Source organism: Pinus tabuliformis, chromosome 7 (genome assembly GCF_031772625.1).
Source record: "Pinus tabuliformis cultivar Carrire ecotype Pingquan chromosome 7, CPIR1, whole genome shotgun sequence".
NCBI lineage: Eukaryota > Viridiplantae > Streptophyta > Pinopsida > Pinales > Pinaceae > Pinus > Pinus tabuliformis.
In genome coordinates this window covers 299,903,403-299,931,041 of record NC_142293.1, presented here as the reverse complement: position 1 = coordinate 299,931,041, position 27,639 = coordinate 299,903,403, and the positions used below count along the sequence as shown (strand labels likewise).

Below are 27,639 nucleotides of genomic sequence, written 5' to 3'. Positions count from 1 at the left end.
ATCCAATGAATGTAAACAAAAGAATATGCTCACATAAGGAGTATAAGATTGCTGACTATGAGCAAAAAGAAATGTTGACTAGTTCAGGAAGCAAGCAATGAAGAAACGCTCTCACAAGAAGCATAAGATGGTTGACCTATCTATCTAAGAAGAAGCGAATGAAGAAAGAGATCAAGCATGTGAAGAACACCATGATCGCCGAGAATCACTATCTGAAAAGATACTCTAAATATATCTCCCGAAAGAAGGCTTGACAACTCTGACAAAGGAAGGAAGGACCCTTGACACCTATTAAGGCCTTGGACATATGAAGATGTAGATAACTAATTCTACTCTACAAATATGTCGTAATGAAGAAGCCATCCAGCAAAAGGAAAAGAAATGTTAAAGCAATATCAAGATGAAGTCATGATGGGCTACAAGGTCGAAGCATGTAAACAAGCAAGTAAAATGAAGCATCCGTGAGAAGAGTATTCTGAAGCATGGACAGAAGACAAAGGAGTAGCCATATGAAAAGAAAACCTGATGTATGGAAAGAAAGACACTTTCCACGAAGGAAGTAATGACATGAAAAACTAGGAAGGAAAGTGATCAATGGATTGTTCCCTACCTAGAAGACATTCAAATAAATATGACATCAAGCAAGAAATGACATCAAGCAGCTGAAGGACCCATGAAGAAGAAGTTTTTGATGAATGAAAGAGTCCCTAGTTAAGAGGGAGATCTGACAAGTCCCTAATCAAGAGGGAGTTTTGGATCACCCTTGATTACAAAGGACTGACATTTCTGTTTTTCCATCTCATGGGTCATGCACTAGACCAGGACTAACAACCGTAAGTCTAGATGAAGGCCATGAATGGAAATATAGACACAAGATAGACACAACATTATTGTCTTCGCTTGGGAACAAATAATGGGAGGATTGGGTAATCATCTTGCATCTGATACTATTTGAGGCCCACGCATCCAAGACAAGAGTAGGCAAGAGGACCGATATTCTTTGAGGGTTGGCAACCCAAGATAAGAATAGTCCTAGAAGGTCATGCTCAGAGAACACCGGGGTGGGTATGTACCTTGAGAGACAATGATGAAGGTGTCTCTAAATCATTGGTCTCGCTAGCATTGTAGCTCATGATCTCATGACAAGATGGATCTGTTAGTCAAGGCCTTACACTACGACAATGCTGATTGATATGATGCTATAACAGATGGATTGCAAATCTTGTTTCTCTTATGTGAATTCTTGAGAGATTGATAATAGTCAAACAGCTTGTAATGTCATATGAATACCTCCCTAGTTAAGAGGGAGTGTTGAAGGAAATGTAACTACGTTTTCTCTTTATAAATGTACTTTTGACATTTGTATTTAGTCAAGAAAATCAATATTATTTTTATAATATATGTCAATGAGTTTCTTGCCCATTGAAGTAGGTCTAGCACATGTCAAAATGCTATAGGTGAGTCAAAGAGTCAAAAGAATTATGTTGAAGACCTTAAGGGTATGTTACATTATGTATATTTATGTATAAAAGTGAAGGAAAACACCTCCAAGCAAAGTCAAGTATCCTCCAAGAAAAAACATCATCAAAAGAAGAAATGGCACCATGAAAAGTAGCTATTGCAGCAAAGAAAATAAAGTCGGCCTCAAAGCAGCAAGTTAGCCTTCAAGTTGGCCTAAAGGAGGGACAAACCTTTATATATAGAGGTTGTCCACTCCCTCAAAATACAATGCATTCCTCTCTGAAATCTATGAAGGTACAAGGCACAAAAAGGGTAACAAGAGGACAAGAAAAGGGTATCCAATGTAGCGAAGAAAGGAAGAAGAAAATCGATGTGTTAAAGGGCTAGTTACAGCCACACGTGCGAGTAAAGAAGAGTTGGCTCTGCAATTATGACAATTGTAACTTAAATTTTACCATACCTCATTGTGTAGGGTTCAAACTAGGCCTACAAGGCCTCTCTCTCAAGCATGGAAGAAGGGTATGCAAGCGAATGGAGTAGGAGAAGTCTAACCTAGTTCTTGTGAGGAGATTCCCTCACACGTGCAAAGAATTAGGGTTGCATGGATGTTGCTTGAAGTCTACAATATTTGGAAAAGAAGGCTCGATTGAGAAGAAACAAATTCATCACTTGAAGTTAGAAAGGCTCCATCACAAGTGAACGAAGAAAAAGGTCAAGGGACATTCTAGATTGTATAATAGAAGGTCTCTACAGTTGTCAGAAGAAGTGCCAAAGAGAGAAAGATGAAGTGCTAGAAGGAGGATGACAAAATGTTGCAAGAAAATGTAATCTTGAAAGAACTTGAATTGTGCTTGGAGGATCTTATAGTCAAGGGTATAGGGTTTGGCATTAATCAAGAAAGAAGCTTCAATAAGAGAAAACTTACCAAAGGGTTTTCCTCTCAAGAGAAGAGAGGTTTTGGCCTTGGCGGAGAGCCAACATCTTGTGTTATTGTTCTTATGTTTTGATAGCAACTTGATGAAGTACACACACATGTATTAATAATAATAAGAAGAAGATTAAGCTAACAAAAAAAAAGTAAAAGGACTCCACAAATTGTTATCAAGCAAAGAAGAATCACACTACACCTAATTTGCCCTAGATTCTTCAACAAAACAGAGCATGGAAGATGATGAAATCATAAACAACATTGATGCAGTATGACATAATGAGAAACCAACACATGTAATGAAACATAATAGCACATTAAACATTATATCTAATTATTCAACTTTATAAAAAAAAAAAATTAAATATGTTTTTTAATGACTTTGAAATATCATTAGAAATTGTTGGAATATAATATTTAAGCTGGTTAAATTTTTATAATCGCCTTCGAACAATTTCATGATTTTGAATTTAATTATGTATTATAAATATATTTTAGATCACAAAATATAATAATGAAATTCTAATAAAGAAATGAACAAATAACATTTTACCAAAAACAACATTAATATAAAAATAAAAATAACAAGGGAATGTAAAATAATGTAAAAACAAAAATAACAAAAAAAAAATATGTTGCATAAAGGGATGCTTGTCATCTATCTACTAGTTGAAATTTCAAGACTTAAACTGCTAACTTTCACTACTTATATAATATGTCTTAACTTTCACCAATTATATAGTATATCCCATCACCTACTTCTTCATTTTATAAATTTGTCCACAACTAGACAAATGATGATTTTTTTTTGCAAAGTGTTTGATTAATGTCACTCGAAAAACAAATAAATCATGAGTTGTTTAATTATCTTACCAAATATTTACAAAGCTAATTGACTCAGGGCATGAAGCTAACTATGGCTCCTTTTCATACTCACTTCCTCCTCTCTTATTCTCGGATCTCAGCTATGCATTGGTTTCACCTACTGAATCTGTTTTCCTCTCAGCAATTTAAATTTTCCTCAAAACTTTTGTTACCAAAAAAGAAACTAGTTTGCATGAAGTGTGTTTTGCATTCAGTTTGATTTTGGAACAAGAGTTAATAGGACCTTGCATGAGTTAGGATAGGAAACTACGAAATGAAGGATAAACCATGGAGAAATCAAATCATTACAGGGAAAACCAAAGAATGTTTTGCATTAGTTAACTGTAAGAAAAAAATAATTTCATGAAAAACCAGTTTCTCACTGATAAAAATGAGAACAAGTGTATAAAATGGCGTTTTATGTGTCATATCATTTCTATTTCTTTTTTTAATGGAACGGTGGCTACCTTGCTTTTTTATAATAGAAATCTCAGAGTTCGCCTGGTTCCTTTTTTCCATTCTAGGTTCACTCTCTAAGACATTTCCCTTCTACCACGCACTTTGGTTCTTTCCACCCTAGTAATTTCTCAACTCTCTTGTAGCCATAGCTTATTCACCATATTAGGAAATTGTTCCTTTTCACCCAGCTTGTTAGAGTGGTCCTTCTATATTTCCCCACCCCCCATTTTATTCCCTCCATCATCGTTAGATGGAGATCATTAGGGCCTCAACATAATGTAGATGGTGATGACCTAATCTCACCCACCTTTCTAATACTAGCACATCTCTTGTTCACCACACATTAGACTAAGTATCTACTATGGTAAACGTGGTGCGCCATATGGACACAATCCTTGCAGTTGTCCAAAGGGATATTTCTGATGTGGAGGAACAAGTCAATTAATCTTGAGGATTCATCCTTTATGAACAAATAAAGAAGGATAGAACGTAATGGATACCTGACGCTGGGAATTCTACCAAATCTAGAACAACCTCCTATTTGTAAATTGTCAATCTGTACTAGAACATAAAACATAAAAAACCTTAATGGGAAGAGTCCTCACAGATAGTGAATACACACAATAAGAGTAATCATATTCATGATAGAGCTACTTGAGAAAGTTGATAAACTTAATAGAAACGCCATACTTCTTTTTAAGAACCTAACAAATGTGTATTTTTCCTCATCTGACATTGATAGAGAGCCACATCCATTAGGTCCAGAGGGTATATGTGCATAATGAAGACCAACATGCTAACACTGTGCCTCAATGCTCTACTTTAATGTTGTTTTAATGTTTTTAAGTATAGTATGTGATTTTTATGTTATGAACCATTCACATTTCTAGATAATTTAAACTTATATCACTGGTATAATTTCCCAAATCACATACCAATAAAAAAAATGATGAATATATATTTGTGTTTTTTTTAAATAATATGAATAATTTTCTCTTTTCCCAAAAAAAAATTAAAACTTTTACTCTAAGCCGTAATGTTCTAATTCAAGGTGACACAAGGTAATACTTCGAAAATTAGAGTGTCTATCTTCATGATTTAATTGATACACAGATGGTTATTTCATGATTCATGCACTTATAGTAATTATCATTAGTCCACTTTATTATAGGTGTAAACATTTCCTCAAGTTCTACACTCCAAAAAGAAGGTATACGCCTCGAGGGATTTGATCCCTCTCGGCGCATGATAGATACAGTGTTAGATGGATCTAAGCTGGTTCCAATTGAGGGAAATAATGTCACATTTTTAGATTATCATTATTATGTATATTATTGAGATTAACTTCAAAATTCACATTATGTTTTCTTTGCTTGGCATGACCATATCATTCTCTTATTTAATTTAATCTATGTTGCTTGCCTTTAATGGTTTGTACATTTGTGCTTGAATGCTTTGAGTGGTTTGTGTGTTTATGTGTTTGCATTTGGATGATAATGTTTTTGAATGTTACAATTGTTTTGTTATATATTTATATGTGTATGTGATTATTTATTAGTAATTAGTTGGTGATGAAGAAGGGAGACAATCTAGTCAATAGTTTGTAGGAGGATTGATACTACACACCTATTTCGTTTAAGTTGAGGTATCACAACTTCTGACAACTAATTAATTCTCAAGAGTGTCCCTCCATGTATTACTAAATATATCTTGAACAGTAGTTTTAATAATTTATTACATCAAGATTACTCTCGAAATATTTTTTTTCTTTTCTAATGTCTGAAATAATTTATTTCCTTCAAGAATATTTTGATAATTTTTTATCTATAGTCTATTCAGCAAAGTCAAGAAATAATATATTTTTTTTTAATGAGTGGCTATAATTATAAAATATTTACATTATTTATTTCTCCAAAAAATTATAGCAACTCCTTCAAGAATATTGATTTGTTTTGAATGTTTGTAAATATATATTTTCCTCTTATAAATATTATGAATGCATTATTATATGCAATTATTTATTAGTAATTTTGAATATAAGTGATTTTGAATATATTTTGAATATATGTAATTGCTTATTAGTAATTAGTTGGTGATGTAGAAAGGATGCAATGTTGTTAAGGTTTAATTTTCACTTTGCGCAAGGATTGATTTTTCACATCTATTTCATTTCGGTATCGCAAATTTTGATAGCTAATTAATTCTAAATAGTGTCCTTTTAGGTATTACTATCTATATCTTGAAAATATTGTTTCTTAATAATATACAATGTCAATATTAACAACATATAATGCATCTAATGCAAGAAATCAAATAAGATTATAAAAAATCTACACTAAAAGAAATGCATCTAATGCAAGCAATCAAATGAGATTAGAAATAAGCATCTACACCGAAATCAATGCATTCAGTGAAAGCATCAAATAGGATTAGAAATCAAAATCTACACTAAAATAAATGAATTTAGTGAAAGCAATCAAATAGAATTAGAAATAAATATCTATGTTGAAATCAATGCATCTAGAGAAAGAAATCAGATAGGATGAGAAATCAACATCTACACTGAAATCATTGCATCTAGAGCAAGTAATTGAATAGAACCCTAAGAAAACATCATCTACACTCAAATCGATGATCTAGTGCAAGAAATATTCTTCCCTCTCTCTCCTCTCCATCTAATCTTGAAAAGTGTTTTTATTACTTTACAGTCTCAAGAGTAACAACATCTAATCCATGTAATGTGAGCAATCAAATAGGATTAGGAAACAACATTTACACTGAAATTAATGTGTCTAATGCAAGAAATCAAATAATATTAGAAATAAACATCTACACTGAAATCAATGTATCTAGTGAAAGAAATCAAATATAATTATAAATCAACATCTACATGGAAATCAATGCATCTAGTGCAAGTAATCAAATAGGGTTAGAAATCACCATCTACACTAAAATCAATTCATATAGAGAAAACAATCGAATAGGATTAGAAATATACATCTACACTGAAATCAATGCATCTAGTGCAAAGAATCAAATATAATTAGAAATCAAGATCTACAATAAAATAAATGTATCCAGTGCAAGCAACCAAATAGGATTATAAACCATCATCTACACTTAAATCAATGCATCTTGTGCAAGAAATTTGCTTCCCTCTATTCCCCCTCCGTCTATATTTATATCTCCCTTCATCTTTCCTTCTTTGTCTCTCTATCTCACCCCCGCCCCCCAAAATACACACACACCCTCTCTCCATATATATCTATCTCTCCCTCCCTCCCTCCCTCTCTCTACCTCTCTCTTCTTCCCTCTCTTCACCTCCCATCTATATCTCTATCTCCCTCCCCCTCTTGTTCCTCTCTCTATATCACCCCCAAAGCATACCCACTCTTTCTCCATATCTATCTCTCTCTCCCTATCTCTTCCTCTCCCTCTCCATCTCTCCCCCTTCTATTTATCTTCCCTCCTGCTCTCCTCTCTTCCTCTCTCTCTATCTTCCTTATCACTCCCTCTCTCTCTCCACCTTTCTATCTATATTTATTTCTTCTTACCCACCTCTCTCTCCCCCTCCAACTCACTCTCTCATATCTCTCATTTCCCCTCTCTCTTCCTTCCTCTGTGTTCCTTTCTCTCCTACCCACTCTATCCCCCCCCCCATCTCTCTCTTCGCCCTCCAACTCAGTCGCTATCTCCCTCCATCTCTCCTCTCTCATTCTCTCCCCCCTTCTTTCCATCTCTCCTTGTTTGTCTCTCTATATCACCCCAAAACATACACACTCTCTCTCCACTTTTCCCTCTCTTTGTATTTATTCTTCACTCCCTCTCTCCTCCTCCAACTCCATCTCTTTATCCCTCCCTCTCTCCTCCTCTATCTCAAGTCCTCTCTCTAGTCCTTCCCCTCTCTCCCTTTATCTCTGATGAGGCTCATCATTGGGTAAATATATGGTCCTTAATACACCTGCAAGCTTACTAAAATCAGCTCTTATCATAATTCCTTACATGTTTTAGTTATATTTTTCTTAATGAGATGAGTAAAAGTAATATGTTATGACTAGTGGTCTAATGTGCATTTATTGCATGTTTTTTTGGAGCAAATTATGGCAAATTATGGAAAATTATGGCTAATTAAGGTGCAGGAACTCGAATGAGACAAGAAGGAGAGATTATAGGAGATGGATCTTCCTCATTAAATCCTCACTCATTCGAAGATCCCTCAATCAAATCACACTAGCTTGGATTTGTAGGTAGCCGAGTCATGATGATCATTGGCAGCTGATCTAGTGATAGTTAAGGACTAGTTTATCTTGAGATTGGGAGCCAAGCCTCCCTAGATTTAAGGAATTTGTTGGAAACTTCAGTTGTATAAATAAGGAGGCCTAGAACCTCATTAGGATTCAAATTTTTTTATGCAAGATAACTAAGCACTTTCGAGTTGAAGGATTGTGACAAAACATTGTTATGTATTTTTTTGATATGTTAATGAAAATGAGCATTTCGTTGATCCAACACTGAGTTGACTCAGAAGGCTGAAGCTCATTCAACCCAAAAAGACAGAATTATGGTTTCTTATGAAATTTAGGGTTTTTTGTTAATTAGGTCAGCATCTTTCAATTTTCAAAGATAGGTTGTAGTTTTCATTTCTGATATCTTCATCTTTGTATTATATTTCATGGTGTTTTCACAATAGGCTGCCAACATCTCCATGCATGGACTAGGCAAATAAATGATGAAATTTTGCTTTCCTATGTTGATGTAAACCTCTCTTGTTTTGACATGATTTATGGGTAAATTCCAACAATGATGTGTATATTACATGAGTTTCAATAGTGAAGGAAGGCCTCATATCAGTAGCCTCAACCTAACCATACCCATCCATGATCACCAAAAGTCACTAAGTCCATAATCTGAGTTAACATTTCACAAGGACAACTTGCCATGCTTATTGGGCAAATCCAACCATCATACAACTTTGGTTTGAGTTCTGAGGGAGTCCTAACCACTTCGTTGCCTTATTCATTCCCTCACTCACCTTCCCTAAGTCCCATACCACTATCCAAATCACTGCTTATGCTTTCGGCTTGTTCTTGTACAAAAACAGGTGATCCTGTAGGTGAATTAGGACATCCTGTAGGACGACTTGTAGTGGCACATTTTGAGCCTGATTTGTGAGAAATGCATCACAAAAGATAGGAGAAGACCCCTTCTTGCCTCCGAAGCCTTCTAACCCATCACAACCATCTCTCTCCACACCTAACCCACCTTCCACACAATCAAGAAGAATTAGCATTCATATTTCACAAAAAAAGACAAAAAGAAAAAGGTCATTACGCTTATTCATGTGCACATCAGTTAAATGTTTGATTAGAATAGGTTGCATTCTTAAGTTAGTTATAATTTCACATGTTAGCCTAGAATTATTTTGAAGCACGGTATCTTAACAAGTAGCTAGATGAGTTGTGTGTTTTGAGCATTTATTTTAGTCTTTCTTTACTGCAGTAGATAGCATTTCAATTCTCTCAATTAGGGTAAAATTCCCCTTTCTCAATTGGTAATCAAACTTCTTCTGAATCAATAGAACGTTGGTTGAAGAAACCCTAGTGGCCTATGTCCAGCTCGGCAATGACAAAAGAGTGGACCCATTGCATCTACTTGTGTATATAACACTGTCACCTCCAAGTTTGTATGAACCCCGAGTTGATGAAGTAAAGTTGGTAGCCCCAGGAGTTGCAACATTCTTGCTACAATACTGGTGCTCATCAATCTCGAACCTCTCTCTCTCTCTCTCTCTCTCTCTCTCTCTCTCTCTCCCCTCAAACCTTGTCACTATCTCTCCCCCTCCATATTTGTATCTCCCCCTCTCTCTCTCAACCTTATATCCCTTTCTCACTCCTCACTTTCTCTCTTTCTCTCTATATTCATTCCTCCTATTCCCTCTCCTTCATTGTATCTCCTCCTCTCCCTTGAAATTCCCCATATCTCTCCACCTCTATCACTTTATGTCTTTGTTCTTCGCTCGATATATATCTAGAATTAATACATATCATGACATATTAATATATATTATAATATAACAAATTGAATATTATATTAAATTTAATATTGCATTAATCCAAATTTATTAGATTTAGTTATATTAATATTATAATATATTAATATTAATATTAAATATAATATTAATATTAATATTAAATATAATATTAATATTATAATATCAATATTAGATTTAATGATGTTTTTTACATGGCACGATAACAAAATGTATAATAAAAATACATTACAATAATAATTTTTAAATATTACAACTTTGATACGGAAATATTTATGTCTTTAAAGATTTTAGTATATCTTTGGGATATGGCTCTCTTTTAAAGATTCATTTTACAAATGTTTAGTTAAAGGAAATATGTAGGAATTTACAGGGTAAGTTCCTCAGAAAGAACACCAAAAGGACACCGCTCACAACCAGATCACAGATCAAGTGTCGGTAATACCGAGGAGAGAGTGAACCGTCGGATCACTACATATTGTGACCGTCGGATTGTAAGTTACAAAATTTACAACGGTAAAGAAACACACTATACCTAACTCTATACTAGACCAAGTTGAACTTAACTATTTCCTATGTGTCGGAATATCCTAACATCCCCCCTTAAGAACAACTTGGGATAGGATTGAAGGATTTACAAATATGACACAATAGGAGAAGGAAGGAGGCACTAGAGCCTATCCCCCCTTAGTGACAACTTCCTAAACTCCAAGCATATATCAAAGTTTAGTGAACTTCGCCTCTGTGAGAGCCTTTGTGAAGATGTCTGCAACCTGATCATCTGTTGAACAATATTTCACTTCCAGAACATGGTCATGAATGAGCTTTCTGATGAAGTGCATGTGTAGTTCAATGTGTTTGCTGCGCTGATGCTGGACTGGATCTTTGCATAGCTGAATGGCACTTTGATTATCACACCAAAGTGTGGTTGGATGCTGCTGCTCAAAGCCAAACTCTGATAGGATCTGACGAAGCCACAAGGCTTCCTTACTAGCTTCCACGGCACCACGATACTCAGCTTCTGCTGACGAAAGAGAAATGGTAGCCTGTTTCTTACAAGCCCATGTAATAGGTCCTGAACCAAGAGTGAAGACATAACCGGCAGTAGACTTCCGATCATCAGGGTCACCAGCCCAATCAGAATCAGTGAAACCAACTAATAGAGGAGCTGCTTTGGCACTGTAATGAATCCCAAACTATACTGTACCTCGAACATAACGAAGTATTCTTTTAGCTGCTTTCCAATGACTTTCACGGGGGTTTTGCATAAAACGAGCAACAAGGCCAATAGCAAAGGAAAGGTCAGGACGAGTATGGGTTAAATACAAGAGTTTTCCTACAAGTTGACGGTATAAGGTAGCATCAACTTCAGGAGAAGTACAAGAGACTGAAAGTTTGACTCCAGACTGAAAGGGAGAAGGGGCTGGCTTACAGTCTTCCATGTGAAAATGACGAAGAATATCACAAGCATACTTGGACTGGGAAAGGGAAATACCCTCCTTGGATTGCAAGACTTGAAGACCGAGAAAATAGTGTAAGTGTCCTAAGTCTGTCATTTCAAATTTCTTTTTAAGGCTGGACTTCACATGGTTTATAAGGTTGGGATCACTACCAGTAAGAATAAGATCATCAACATAAAGAACAAGGATGATAAGGGAGTTGCCCACTTTCTTGGTGTAGACAGTATTGTCATAATAACACCGAGAAAAGCCAGATTCTAAAAGAAAGCTATCCATTTTGGCATACCAAGCCCGAGGAGCTTGCTTGAGACCATAGAGAGATTTCTTAAGTCGACATACAAGGCTGGAGTCTGTTTGGATGAAGCCAATGGGTTGTTCCATATAGATTTCTTCATGCAAGTCCCCATGCAAGAAGGCAGATTTAACATCCATCTGATGGACTTCCCATTTTAAAGAGGCAGCAAGGGAAAGAACAAGGTGGATAGAGTTCATTTTGGCAACAGGGGAGAAGGTTTCAGTGTAGTCAATGCCTTCAACCTGTGAAAAACCCTTAGCAACAAGACGAGCTTTATGTTTATCAACTTTCCCATCTGGTCCATACTTGGTTCTGTAAACCCATTTACATCTAACAAGTTTGCGTCCCTTTGGTAGAGGAACAAGATCCCATGTATCATTTGTCAACAATGAATGATATTCTTCATTCATAGCTGCTTCCCAATGTGGATGGCCTGAAGCTTCTGCAAAAGTGTCAGGATCGTGATTTACTGGAGCTTGAGCCAGTAAAGAAGAGGCTCTTTCAAACTGAGAACGTGTACGTCGCTGATCTGTAGGATCACCGGCAAGATCACCTGCTGCATCCCGAGTAGCACGGACCCATCTTGGAAGTTGAGGATCATGAGAAGGTGGGGGAGGATTATCATCCTCACTTTCATCATCTGAAGAAGAAATGTTTTCAAAAGTAGAAGAGATAGGAAGAGGTGGCACATCCACCGGACTAGGCTAGCAGGCCGATTTATTTTCATCAAATTTTACATCTCTTCTAATGATAACATTTTTGGACTTAAATGGAATAAGTCTATAACCTTTTACATCTTCAGAATATCCAACAAAAGTACATTTCTCACTCTTAGGTTCTAAAGCTTTATGCTTTTCATCTGGAATATGGGCCCATGCTTCACTTCCAAAAACACGAAAGTGACTTACATCTGGTTTAATGGAACTCCAAGCTTCTTCTGGAGTGATATTCTTTACAACCTTAGTAGGAGTGCGATTGATTATATAATTTGCACAATTAATTGCTTCAGCCCAAAAACTAAGACTAAGTCCTTTAGATTGCAGCATACAATTAGCCATTTCCTTTAAGGTGCGATTTTTCCTTTCAGCTACACCATTTTGTTGTGGAGTGTATGGAACAGTATGTTGCATTTGAATTCCATTTTCGGTGCAAAAGTTGATGAATGTGTTTTTAACATATTCTCCACCATTATCAGTTCTTAGCTTAAGAATTTGATGTCCAGATTGTTTTTCAACAAAGGCTTTGAAGGCCAAAAATGTGTTAAATACTTCACTCTTGAGTTTTAAGAAGTATACCCAAGTGCGTCTGGAGAAATCATCAATGAAAGTTAAGAAATACTTGTAGCCAGAGAATGAAGCAACAGGAAGAGGACCACATAAATCACTGTGCACAAGCTGTAAAGGGGCTGAGGCGTGCCAAGAGGCACGTTTGTCAAAACTGTCCCAATGATGTTTTCCGAGTACACATCCGGAACAAACACCATCTCTGCAAGATACCATAGGAAGACCTGTCACCATATTTTCTTTACATAGATGCTGAAGGGAGCGATAGTTTAAGTCACCAAATCGCTCATGCCAAAGTTTGCTCACTTCATCATTATGAGCAACAAATACTGAGGGAAGATTTGATGACCCAAAGTTGTGAAACTTATACAACCTTGTGGAATCATCAGCAATACCAGTAGCTAGAATCTGTTTAGGATCTCTTAGATCCTTGATTACAACATCATGAGGTGAAAATTCAACAATTTTACCTTCACCTGAATGAGTTATCTGATATACAGATAGAAGGTTGCAGGATAAGGTTGGAACACATAATACATCATTAAACTGACCATTGTCTAGATGAACAGTTCCAGTTCCTACAACATTAAGAGATCTATCATCACCAACATATATATTTTTGGTGTTACAATCATTTAAAGAAGAAAACATGGCTTGGTTTTTGGCCATGTGATAAGAGGCTCCAGAATCAATGAGCCGCTCATGAGAAGGAGAAGACGAAGATACATTTAATGCATAACCAGACTGAGATGATTGACAACGACATGCAGAAAGTGCAATCCCGGAAGTTGAAGTTGAAGTATGCTCCACATGGATGTTATGTTTCTTCATTGCGGCTTCCAAGGCTTCCATCTTCTTAAAGCATTTAGATTCTAAGTGGCCATCTCGATTACAAAAGTTACAATGTCTATCAGTCTTCTTCCATTTGTTTTTATTGGTCTTATCATTTTGCTGAAATGATCTTTCATTTTGAGGCTGAGTTTGCTTGGGACCCTTGTTTGGTTTAGGACCATTCTTTTTAGCATATGACTTCTTAGGATTCTTTGAATTTGGTTGCTGCTGGGCGGCTAACGCTTTCTTGGAAGAGTTTCCAAGATTAAGAAGACCAAGGTGTAAGAGTTTTTCTTGTTCTCTTATTAAGGAATCACAAAAGGAGTCAAAGGAAGGGGCCTTGTAGTCTTTCCCTTGACAAATGAAAGCTTCCCTTGTAGAATGGAAAGTGGAAACAAATACAGAGTAGGCTGGTCCCAACTTAGTAAGGATGGAATAAATAAGGTTACTATCTTCTTTCTTAACCTTAACACCTTCCAAGAGATATCTAAGGGTCTTGAATTTGGACAAGAAATCTTCAATGCAAGAAAAATTATTAAGATCCAAAGTAAGCAACTCATTTTCAAGTTGATGGGCTCTAATTTCATTTTTAATCCCAAAAACTTTAGTGATTTTTTCCAATGCTTCATGAGGAGTCTCAAGTTCTGCAATATGGAATCTAAGATCAGGAGAAATAGACATCCCTATCAAACCACGTGCTTGATCTTGTCTATTTTCCCATTTTGCAGCCTTGTCTTCATCTTTTGGTTTCTTCTCTTGGTCTGTGGCTATTCTGTAGAGACCTTTACTTCTAAGTAAATCTTCCATGTAGGCTATCCATTGGAAGTAGTTAGTGCTGTCAAGAATGACTTGGCATGGACTTTCCATTTTTTAAAAAAAACTGAAGCTGAAGATGCTGAAAGTAAGTGTTCCAGTGGATAGAGCTCGAAAAATTAGGCTGTTTTAAAAAAAACGGCTCTGAAAAAGGCTTCCGGATGAAGACGTTATGGCTTTCTGAAAAAAATTTGTTGAAGTTGCCGGCAAAGTGCGCGAATGTGCGGGAATGAAAAAATCTGCCCCCACAAAATGGAGACTTGAACCCAAGACCTCTACTCTCTTAAAATAGCTTTGAACCAATTGATCTATACAAAAAATTTGAGAGAGAGAGAGAGGGGGGGGGGGGGGGGGGGGCCTTGGTTTGCGTGCTTGCCTTGAGAAAGCTGTTTTTCCCTACAAAACACAAAACACAAAACCCAACACGAATATGCAAAGAAAAACGAACCTTGCGGCTTGAAGTTAGCTTTAGCCAAAAAACTAGATATTTTAAAAAAATGAACCTTGCGGCTCAAAGTTAGCTTTAGTCGAAAAACTAAATATTTTTCTCAATGTTTCTGATTTTCCGAGATCACACTAAGGTGCAGGGAAAAGAGCATACGCATGAGAAAAATCCTTCCTTTCTGTTTCTGATTTGCCCAGATCGCACAGAGTCGTAGGGCAAAGAGCATACGCAGAAATGAAAGGTATAGATCCGGTTAAAAAAAAGGCTAAATAAACCGAAACCGAAATAAGCAGAGAGAAAATAACAGTAAACTGCAAAAACACAGTATACCTCCCGATCTGAAAAATGACGCAGCTAGGGCTACCGGAAACCTTTTCGCGTGAAACGAAAGGGGTTCCTCACTGGAACAGATGCTCCGAACGCAACAGAGCAGTCCTCTCAGCCCGAAAGCAGTCAGAAACAGCAGATCTAGGAAACGACAGCCGCATGCAGTTCTACCGGCCTCAGATTTGGATCACCAACGGACGCGGCCCTCAAATAGCTCTGATACCATGTAGGAATTTACAGGGTAAGTTCCTCAGAAAGAACACCAAAAGGACACCGCTCACAACCAGATCACAGATCAAGTGTCGGTAATACCGAGGAGAGAGTGAACCGTCGGATCACTACATATTGTGACCGTCGGATTGTAAGTTACAAAATGTACAACGGTAAAGAAACACACTTTACCTAACTCTATATTAGACCAAGTTGAACTTAACTATTTCCTATGTGTCGGAATATCCTAACAAAATATTAAAAGATTTTGGAGCAATATTATTGATTCTTTGTGTTGAATTAACCCTTTTTCGTTTTCTTTGAGAAATGAAATTGGCTTTAGTAAAGAGTAAAAATGTTTAAAATTTTACTTAATATAGAATTTCAATGTGGTAAAAAATTTGTTGAAGGTAAATTTATGATCCATTCAAATTTAGGTATATGATAAAGGAACTATTAAAAGCATGAGATAAGTTACCATTCAAACAAATAGTTATATTTTAATAATTAATCTTATTCCATTAAGAAGATTAAAGAGTTATATATAATTTAAGATTGGCCAACATTAGCAAAATTTATTATTATTATTTTTTGAGGACGCGACATACTTACCCATCGGGGTCATACTGGGTTGTAGAATGCATCTCTCAGCGCAAATAGTTGTGCTTTATGCTATATTAATGTGCATGTATACTAGATGAAAAAATTAAAGATAAGTAAATCTAGGTGTGATTTATGTTATATTAATGTGCATGTACACTAACACCTCCCTTAAGCATAACTTAGGTGAATATGATGCAAGATGGATGAGTCTAGACAATAAGACCATTTTAGGTACCCATATATACAATGGATGAATGAGGAAAGAGGAAAACTACAACGGGAACAACACCCCCCCCCCTCTCCCGCCCCACCCCCCCACCCTTCAAAATATGATGCAAAATTAAAGGAAAAGACAATTCCTAGAGAGTTGCGTCCTTCACCACCAGATGATCTTGTAGAAAGTAAAGCATCTTCTTGGTAAAAGTCTTGGTAAAGATGTTGGAAGTCTATGAAGAACTAGGACAATATTGTAATTCGATGGTCCCATCATGAATCAATCCTCTAATGTAGTGCATGTTGTGCTCAATATGCTTGGTCCATTGTCATTGCATTGGAACTTTACAAAACTTTAGGGTACTGTGATTGTCGCATAGTATCAAATTTGGATGGTCGACAATGACACCAAACTTAGAAAGGAAATGTTACAACCAAATGGCCTGAATGGTGGCATTGACTACTCCTTTGTACTCGACCTCTATTGATGATAATGCAATGATGATGTGCTTCTTGCTTGACCAATAAATTGGATCAAATCTCAAACTAAGTGCATAGATGGAGGTGGACTACTCTATAAATGGATTAGGAGGAAGAAATTTCCCTTTCAAAAGTAGTGGTATCAACTTCCATATTTGGATCAAGGACGGATTCTCCTTGTCCGTGGTTGAATGCCAATATGGATTCCCTACAACTTCAACTTGTGTTTGACGATCAAATTCATGTACCATAGATTCATGTATGAGAATGCCTTACTCTATGGATGCATGCATGTGAAAGTATGGATTTAGAGATGCATGCATGTGCAAGCATTCATTCCTCTCTATGGACACATGCATGTACATCCATAGTGTTATAGATGCCCCCTTGGATGCATGCATGGCCATGCATGACTCTGCGATTGACAGTGTATGTGGGGTAGTATCAAGTTGAACCTCACTATATCTACACCATCAACATCATCAATAGTAGAGGAATTAAAGTCCTCTTCTAAGCTTTCAAAAGCAGTTTCTCCATCTATAGTTGATTTCCCATCAACAATGGTGGAAGATATTTCCTCATGTGTGACATCTTCATGTGAAACACTGTCTCGAGTATATATGTCAATATTGTTGAAAAATTCTTCACCAGTTTCATGCCTTCTATGATAGATCAAGCTCTCTGTTTCCAAATGGTATTCTTCGATATCATGTTCATCACCATATAATCCTTTCAATGTAGTCCATATTTCATGTGACAAATCAATATTAATGATCTAATAAATAATACCACGAGACAAAGATAGACACAATCTTACATATTCAATTCCAAATATGTTAAGCCAATCAAAAATTGGTTTTGTCTCAATTCCCGTGACTATCTAGTACAAGCCTTTGCTCCTAACATGAAGCAATATCATCAAATTCCATTCATAATAATTGTACGGAGTGAGAATCACAGAAGTTGGGAATTCCATTATTTCACCAATTCAATTCTCTGACAATTTTTGACACCTTTAATTTGTGTAAAATTATGTCACTTTCAATCTCCTAGTAGTTTCAAATTATTTGATCTTCAACCCTGCAAAAAAATGTTCATGCACCTTCTCTAAGGCCCTCATCATATGATACCATGCTAAATTATTAGAGCATGCACAGTTAAAGACCTAACAGGAGAATAATGCAATAAAATTATAAGAATTAAAAAAAATAGAAGAGAGAATGAATTTTGTATAATCACTTGTGATGAAAGAATCAATACATAAAGAAGCTAAGTTAAATTTAACTACATGAAAGCACTAAAGCTATGTAATACCAGGTAAAAATAAGTGTTCTTTATGCTATGTTAATTTAAATTGCATGTACACCAACAATGACAACCTCGAGTAATGCAGGAATTTGAAATCTAAAACACCTATTAAATTTGACAATTTCTGCAATTCTGGTGCCCATTTTGATCATTTTAACAAAACAATGTTGACGAATCGAATCTTGTTTAATTGTATTTGACAGGGAAATCACCCCACCATAAGTAATTTTCCCATCAAACTCCATACCTAAGTGTATAAAGATGAGGTATATGGTTCATAACAAACAAAAACCCATCCCATTTTTCTTCAAGGTGTCTTATGGTGCACTCTAAGTGGTACGAGCAGTTAGATCTAACAATTATAATTTATGACATACTAATATGGTACGAGTAGATGATGTAGAGAATTCATCCTCTAACTTTCATCTGGTTATCAATATTTGTGGAGATATAGTTCCATTAATGCATGTGGGCAGTGTATGCCAACCCTTGGATTTAGCGAAGTAAAAAATCCAATGGGTGACATATACTACCCCCATGCATTAATAGAGCTATAGCTCCAAAAATATTGGTTGCCCTTTCATCTCACCTTGTATTTGAATTTCAAGTTCGCTCTATAGTCGGGCTCAGAATTTCAAGCTCATCCTATAGCTAGGTACAACAGTTGTTCTTTTAAATGAGTGTTCAATTTATTTGGATTGTTGTTTCATTTAAATTTTACTCTACTCTAATGTTATTTTTTTGGGGGAGGGGGTAGCTAATATTATTAAATTCATTAAATAGAATGTAGAATTTACAAGTCATCAAATCATTCATGGTAAGAGACAAATCCTTGTCAAGTGAACTAGAATCCATTTTTAACGGGTAATGTTGTCTATCCATTTAAAAGAAATGAGAACAACATTGATAAAATAAAAATTATACAGAGAATGAACCTTGCTCCCATTATTATAATACTGATCAAAGATTAGAAATTATAGAAGTCATCAATGTAGTTGCTAGTGAAAAATCAATTGATTAAATATTAGTAATTTTACCATTAGTTTAGAATATTTAATTAAAGGAGAAAAAAATGTGCAAATTTTCGAAATATTTGTGTAACTTTTCACGACTCGAATTATCAATTGATTAAATATTATTACAAGTAGCCTAAAATAATTAACTAAAGGAGAAAAAAATGTGTAAATTTTCATAGTTTGAATTTGTGTTGTTAATATTGCTTCCAAAATGAATCATATGAAGTGTGGAAATGTCCAAAGTTTTTAATAAACCTTTCACTTATAGAGTATAAACCTTCCACTTAAAAATTGGAAAATAATGAGTTTATATTACTAATCTGTTTTCTTAAATGACAGACTAATGAAAAAAAAATGTTAATGTATATTTGTGCTTTTAAAAATAATATGAACACTATTGTTAAATCAAACTCAAGACCTTATCTTCTAGTGCAAAGTGACACAAACTATTGTTGTGAATAAATTATAGTGTCTATTTTCCTCAATTGATACATTGATTGTTACTTCATGATTCATGCACTTATAACGATTATTATTAGTCCACTAATGATTATCATTAGTTCACTTTATTGAAGGTTTTTATTTTTGGTGGTAATAATCAAAACATTTTCCCCATTATTGTAGGTATATCTTTTTTCCCATTCTAATTAATAATGTGTCTATTTGTCTCCCCAATCGGGGTGCACGGATCCCAGCATAATGTGTATCGAGGAGATATATTGAGCCCATACACGCATATCGTATTTCAATAAGGAAAGCATGGGGATTTATTCCCCTACATAAGCGTGGGAGATATTGCAACTGTAAATGTTGGCATTAATTGAGTTTAACAATTTGGCTTTAAGTGCTCTATGTAATGGAAACTATGGGTATCGACAATGTGTTTTTTCATTTGTGAAGTTGTCTTCTCTATCTAGGGAGGGTTGGCACTCTGGAGGGCGCTCAAGGTATGTAACTTGTTGGAATTTACCTTAGTAGTTTGGTGACATTGGAATTTTGGTTGGATGATATCCTCGGTGGCATACATTGGGAGGCCCTGGCAAGTGTGACTCTCTGTAAATTCCCTCATTGTTCATGGTGCGGTTCAAGTACCTCTTGGTGGCTCTAGATGGTAATCTTGTTGATTTTTTCAGAAGAAAAAAATGACATACTTTTTTTAGTAAAAATTAGTTACATATGCTTTATATTGTCTATGATCATCTGGTTTGTATCCCCAATTACAATATCCCTCAAAAACGTTCTATGATAACATAAATTCTACTTATTTGTCCCTCTTTTTGTTAAAATAACTTTCTAATACATGCTTTTATCTTTAGCATTACATCCATTCCATTTCATCGTAAGAATCAATTTTTTCTTAAAAAAATGCAAAACAAGACAGTTGACCAACAAAAAAACAAGACAATTGATCAACACAAATTTTGTAGGATCTATCTCATTGTATCTATAGAATTTTGATAATCACTTAATTTTGTAGTGTTCCATTGACAAAACCTGAAAATTTGATCTTGCTTGGTGATCTTAAGCACCCTTCCTGTTGTGGCATCCATTGTCATTTTAATTTTATTTTCAGTTTTATCGCAAAAATGAAAAAAAAAAAGCAAATATTATGTTATAACGGAAATAAAAGAGAATGTGGAAATTTGAAAGAAATGTGTTGTTTTCTATTATTGACGGCTTTTGAATGTAAGAAACCCGGGAGAAGGTTTGAGTCGTCCGATCGATAGGCAACAGAGCTAACGGTAATCCTGTGGATAACAAGGACAAAGTTTAATTCAAAATCGGATGCGAGAAGTTATAAAACCGAGTTAAAACCTCAGTTAATCAGGGTCATTCGCTTGAAGAATGCAAATCTGATGGTAATCGCGTGGTTAACATGGATGATGTTTAATTCAAAAAATGGACGCGATGGTTTATGGAATGTAATCTAATCCGTTGAAGTTCGGATCAATCACAACCGCTCATCACGAAGGGACAAGATCTGACGAATATCGCGTCAAAAAGTGCACGGGTTTTATTATGAATTTCGGACCCGAGAAGTCTATAAGTTGCAACTTTGTTTCCTATCGGGTCCCTGGGGAAGGAAAAGGTTTGTGGAAAAGGCAGATGCGATAATATTATGAACAAGAATTTTGTTTCCTTTTGATTTTGTGGTAGACGAAGGTTTGCCATATTCCACATAAATCAACCAATTCCATTGTTTTAGCAGAATAACTAAAATTAGAGGTGATGACCGTAATTCCAAAGGAATGGTGATTGGTTGGGTTTCTTTGTGTTTCCACCAATCAGAAGACTTCCGATATATATGTGGGCCATAAGGTTTTCTTTGTGTTTTATCCAATCATAACATTTATGATATACACGTGGGTCCATAACCCACAAGTCCATGCACAGAGTTTGATAAAGATGCAGTTTGATGTGTTAAAATAGTCCACCTATCATCAGAACATCTACAGAGAAACTTCATCAACAGTCAAGCCACAAATTCAAACATCAAGTAGCCATCACCTTCTAATTTCTGTTATTTATTGTTATTTTGTTTTCTTGAGAAGAATGAGGTGTCTTTGCCCTCCAATGTAATATTCTATAACGACTTTTACCTTAAACAATTAGGAGATAGTTAAGCAGTTTGATAGTTTTGGTGATTACCAACTGTCCCATGATGTATAAGAAGAGGGAAAATTATAGAAAAAGGGTTCGAATTTTGAAGAACCTGGAGACTACACTACTGTATTTTTGATCAACTATTGATTAATGAAAGAATCAGAAGTTTTCCACACATTGTTGGCTATGATTTTGTAACTTCCCTGTTATGTGTCATCATATGTCTTCTTTTCTTTAAGTATAGTAATGATGCTGCAGGTCTTTGTTTACTTATGTGAATGAAGTTAAAATTCTTTAAAAGAGCGCTCCTATACTTAAAACCCCTACTTCAACATTTCTTCCAAGTTACCGATAATAGTTTCTGTGAAAACAGCATATTGTCTCTAACTTCTCAAAGTGTTATAGATAATAGTTTTTGTGAAAACAACATATTGTCTCTAACCTTTTAAAGCATTCTTCATTCAGCATCATATGGCATTCTGAGACTTTCATATCACCTAAGTATTAAGGGTTAAGAACCAGGTCTTTCAGGTCCTTCATTTGAGGATATATCATACAAATAAGTGACAAGAATAATAAACATTAATGTCTTAAGCACAATTTCTACACAGCCAAGAAATTAGTTTCTTAAGGGACAACATTAATTGGCGCCGCTGCCGGGGAAGAAGTCAAGAACACTTTTCCCTGGGTTTTTAATATTTTCCTCTGGTTGATTCAGTGAGGAGGAAATATTTGGTTGTATTAAATAGAAAGCAATAACTCTGGCTTCAAAGAGGCCTCATACGAGGTCAGATACCTCACAATAAAAATTTCAAGCCCTTTCAGACCCTAAGAGACTAGTTTCCAAGAGGGTTGGAAGGCCAAAAACTCCAGTTACACCAAGTCCTACACTGTCTGCACTTGGCAGCAGTTCAACACATCTTTCATCCAAACATTCATCTTTTATTGACCAAGAGTCACCTTTTACATCCACTTCATTTCAAGAACCCAATTGTCAAGAATAGTCTTTAGAGTTTGTTTCTTTCTCAGTATCTACTATAGTTATTCAACCTGAACCTATAACTACATTGCCACCTTTTCAAACTTCATTTACTCCTCAGATAGGTTCTACACCTACTAGTACTCAAGGTTCAGTAAGTTCAAGAGAAAACATGGCAGCACCTACATTTTTGTTGAATAGGTATGCATCTATTCAGTTACCACAACAGTTGAATCAAATGACTCAAGAATACTTGAAAATTATTCCTCGTTTTTGAGGGAAGGATGAATAAACAACATAGAAGCATATAGCAGTGTTTTGTAATTTTGCAGAAAATCTCAATGTTGAACACTTGGATGTTGTTTTAAGACTTTTTGTGCAATCCTTGGATGGAGAAGCAAAAAAATGGTTTAAAGGACTTCCTAATAACTTTATTCCTACATGGGAAGAGATGGAGCGTTTGTTCACCCAGAGATGGGGAGAGAAAAGAGACCATGGGTATTCACTCACAGAGTTTAATGCTTTTAAGAAGAAATCTGATGAAGGTGTTGTGGAGTTCATCAGAAGGTTCAATAAATTGTACAACAGTCTTCCAGTGGAGATTAAGCCCCCTCCTACTGGTGCAAACATAACTTTTACAAGGGCTTTGGAATCAGATTTTAGATTCACATTGAGGGAGAGAAGATCCACAACCCTTGATCAGATCCAAACTGATGCCTTAGAAATAGAAGAAAATCTGGTGGCTGCAGGTAAAGCACCAGAGGCACAGCCTATCCAAGATAAGGGAAATGCTAAAGTGGAATCCTCTCAAAGTCAAACATTGGAGGATATGAATAATGTAATTAAAATTTTTTCTAATAAATTGATTGAATTAGAATTGGAGAGTAAGAATTCTCAGAGGCAAACACAACAGAACAACAACTTTAATCCTCAGTATAGAAGACAACCTCTGCAAGTTTTGCAGAAGGAGAGAAAAGATCAAGATCGAGTTCAAGCACCACTTTACTTAGAGGCAAATCCTGATGAAGTACCGGAGCATTCTAGGGACCATGATGATCATATTTCTACATTGTATGTAGTAGATGAAGATGAACTAGGTGTTGAGGGAGAAGAATATGAATACACTGAAATAGATGCCATTTATGATGAGAATGAAATTGATGAATATTAGAAGCAGTTTTCTGATTTTATGCAGGCAGAATTACATAAGAAGTATGACTTGAGATAAAGGAAAAGATAGAGAATTCAACAAAATGAAGGTGAGCAGCAAGTTCTATCTCCCCTACAAAAGGTGACTCCATAAGAACCACAACCTGCAAAACAATTGAATAAATGAAATCAATAGCAGAATACAAATAGCAAGACTCCAATACTTCAAGGTGAGTCTTCTCAAGATAGAAGTGAAAAAATTCCTTTAGAAAAACTTGTTTCCATTCCACAAGAGGTCTCAGTGGTGTAGAGAAGTGAAGATGAAAATGAAAGGACTACTAAACAAATTGATATGTTTAGCCTCACTAAAGAATTAGAAAAAATCAGAATTCAAGTGCCCCTCATAGAGTTGGTAAAAACACCAGTTTATCAAAGAGAAATTGTTGATTTTATCAATCTATCTTAGAATGTGAATATAAATGACACTGTGAATCTGCAAGAAGATAAAACAGTAGTGGTTTTTGGTCCACATGTGGAGGAGGTAGATTCTTCAACATCTCCTTTCTACATTTCTTTATTGATTCATTATTTCCTCTTGCATAATTTGATGTTTGATTTAGGGGCTTCACGTAACCTTATGCCATTATCAGTGATGAAACAACTAAACCTACAAGTTACTAAACCTTACAGAGACCTGTATTGTTTTGATTCAAATAAAGTCAAGTGTCTAGAGGTCATTAAAGATATGGTGGTGTCACTAGCCTAGATCCCAACTAGAAGCTTGGTAATGGATGTAGTGGTAGAAGATATCCCTGCTAGGTTTAGAATGTTGCTATCTAGGTCATGGGGGGCTAAATTGGGTGGTGTTTTGAAACTAGATTTTGCTTATGCTATCATACCAATTTTTGGTGGAGAAGAAAGAAGACTGTACAGAGAAACAAGATTTGTAAAAACAATCACAAAGAACGGAGCAAGTAATTCACCTGTATATAGCCAAGAGAAGAATGACTTTTCTTTCTTCGTGCTACATGACAATGCAGAGTTGGTTGAAGATAACTAGAGGCAACTTACCTCAACTAGTGTAAATATAGAGTTACAAATAGAAGGGGTGTGGAAGTGACTCTTTGATGGAGCCTATTCTAAAGAAGGAACATGTGATGGTTTCCTTTTAATTACACTTGGAGATAATATCATCCCTTTTCCTTTTAAATTGGAGTTCGAGGCAACAAATAATGTGGCAGAATGCGAATCCTTGATCATTACTCTGCAAATAGCAAAACAAATGGGAATCCAATCAATTTCTGTTTTTGGAGATTCAAAGCTGATTATAAAGCAAATAAAGAACCATTGTCAAACAAAACACCCTAGGCTTAGAGCATACAGAAATGAAGTGTGGGATTTGGTTGAGAACTTCTTTGAGGCTTTCAGCATACAATTCATTCCAAGAGATGGAAACATATTAGCAGACTCTTTGGTTGTGGTTGCCAGTACTTTTAGGCCTCCTATGAATCCAAATCTAAGATATGAGGTTGAAATGAGGCACATGCCTTCTATTCTAGATAATATAAAACATTGGCAGATTTTTGAGGATGATCAGCAGATTAAGGAATTCTTGACTATGATTGAAGATTTTCAGGGCACAAAGATTGATCAAGATGAAGATGAAGCAACAGAAGGTGCAGAAGTAAGTGGTTTGAAAAATTCTATAGTTAATCAAAAAATTATTCAATTGAAAGATAATATTCTGCCAAGGGGGCTTGTCCCTCTTGAAAGACTTTTAACTCCAATGATGTGGTTGTTAGTTTAGAGAAAATTCCACAGGATGAGTAGATTCAAGATCACAATATTGGAACCCAGAAGGAGCCCAAGTTAGTCAAATTATTTAATGGAGTTCCACTTAATTATAAGGAGAGATATCTTAAGATTTTCAGGGATTATATTGATGTTTTTGCTTGGTCCTATGAGGATCTCAAAACATATGATGTAAGTATTATTCAACACAAGATTCCCTTGAAAGAAGGGATTAAACCATTTAAGTAGAAACTCAGGCAGATAAACCCTCTGCTTTTACCATTGATTGAGAAAGAAGTCAAAAAGCTGCTTGATGCCAAGATAATAGTTCCACTCAGGTACTCTGACTGGGTGGCCAATTTAGTGCTTGTAAGGAAGAAAAATGGAGAAATAAGATTATGTGTGGACTTTAGAAATCTGAATAGGGCTTCCTTAAAAGATAACTATCTGTTACCTAAAATGGATCATGTGCTGCAGAAGGTAACTAGATCATTCAGAATGTCCATGTTGGATGGGTTTTTTGGGTATAACTAGGTGGTTGTTGACAAAGAAGATCAGAAAAAGATTGCATTCACAACTCCTTGGGGAACCTTTATGTATGCTCAAATGCCTTTTGGGTTGATGAATGCAGGTGCAACATTTCATAGGGAAATAGACATTGAATTTGTGGGAGATAAGTTTGTAGTGATATACTTAGATGACATCATTGTTTTCTCTGAGTCTGATGAGGAGCATCTGGACTATCTTAAAAAGACTTTTGAGAAATGTAGGAAATTTTGGCTTTCCTTGAATCCTAAGAAGTCTATTTTTTTCTCTAGAAGAGGGAAAACTACTGGGGCACATTGTTTCTAGAGATGGAGTGAAGATACATCTAGCAAGGGTGCAAGCTATTCAGAGATTACCCTTTCCCAAGAGTAAGAAAGACATTCAAAAATTTCTGGGAAAAATAAACTTTTTAAGGAGGTTTGTGTCCACTTATGCTGAAATTGTTAAAGAAATTACCAATATGTTGAAGAGGGAAAACGAAGTGCATTGGACCAAGGAAACCAAAGAGTCATTCTCCAAGATTAAAGAAGCATTACAAGCAGCTCCAGTTTTAGTTAGCCCTGATTATCAAAATCCTTTTCAATTTTTTTCATTTGCATCACCTAATTCCATAATTGTTGTTTTGTTACAGAAAAATGATGAAGAAAAGGAGCGATTCTCAGAGATGCTAAACTAAAGTACAATATTCTCGAAAAATAGGTATATGCTTTGGAAAAATCCGTAAAGGCCTTCAGTACTTATGTGCTGTAGTCACAGATCATTGCTTATGTGCCAAATGTTGCAGTAAAATACGTCTTATTCCAGAGTGATGTAGAAGGAAAAAGAGGAAAGTGGATAGCCAAAATTCAAGAGTATGACTTGGACATAAAGCCCACAATGCTGGTGAAAGGGCAGGGATTGGCAAAGATGTTGACAGAGTCAAATTTTCAGGCAATGGGAATCAACTTGTTAACACCTGCAAACAAGGAAATAATTGAAGAAGGTGAAGAAAAATCAAATCCAGGTATCAAGATCAGATATAATTTTTTATGTTCAAAATGGTACAAGCACATAGTCCATTATTTATGGTTTTTCTCTTGTCCTCAATATTTGGATAGAACAAAATATAGAGCATTAAAGATCAAAGCACAACCATATGTTATTGTTGAGGGAAGATTGTAATGGAAGGATCATGTGGGAATTTTATTGTTATGTTTAATAGAGGATGAATTTACAGAGACCATTAAAGATTATCATGAGAAGTTATGTGGTGGACATTATAGTTGGAAGGCTACTACACATAAAATCCTCCAGGTAGGGTTTTATTGGCCCACCCTATTTGGTGATACATATAAGTTTGTCAGAAGTTGTCAGAAGTGTCTGCTTTTTGCTGAGAAGAAGAGGCTATCTCCCTTGTCTTTGATCCCAGTCTTCATATAAGAGCCATTCAGACAATGGGGACTGGATTTTTTTGGAGAAATTAACCCACCTTCAAGTGGACAGCACAAGTGGGTTCTCACAGCTACTGATTATTTCACCAAGTGGG

At 35.6% G+C, this 27,639-nt stretch overlaps 1 pseudogene; it reads right to left on the bottom strand.

The window, feature by feature from the left end:
- The window catches only part of LOC149247051 (arogenate dehydrogenase 2, chloroplastic-like), a 146,490-nt pseudogene that overhangs the window by 81,614 nt on the left and 37,237 nt on the right, over positions 1–27,639 (bottom strand).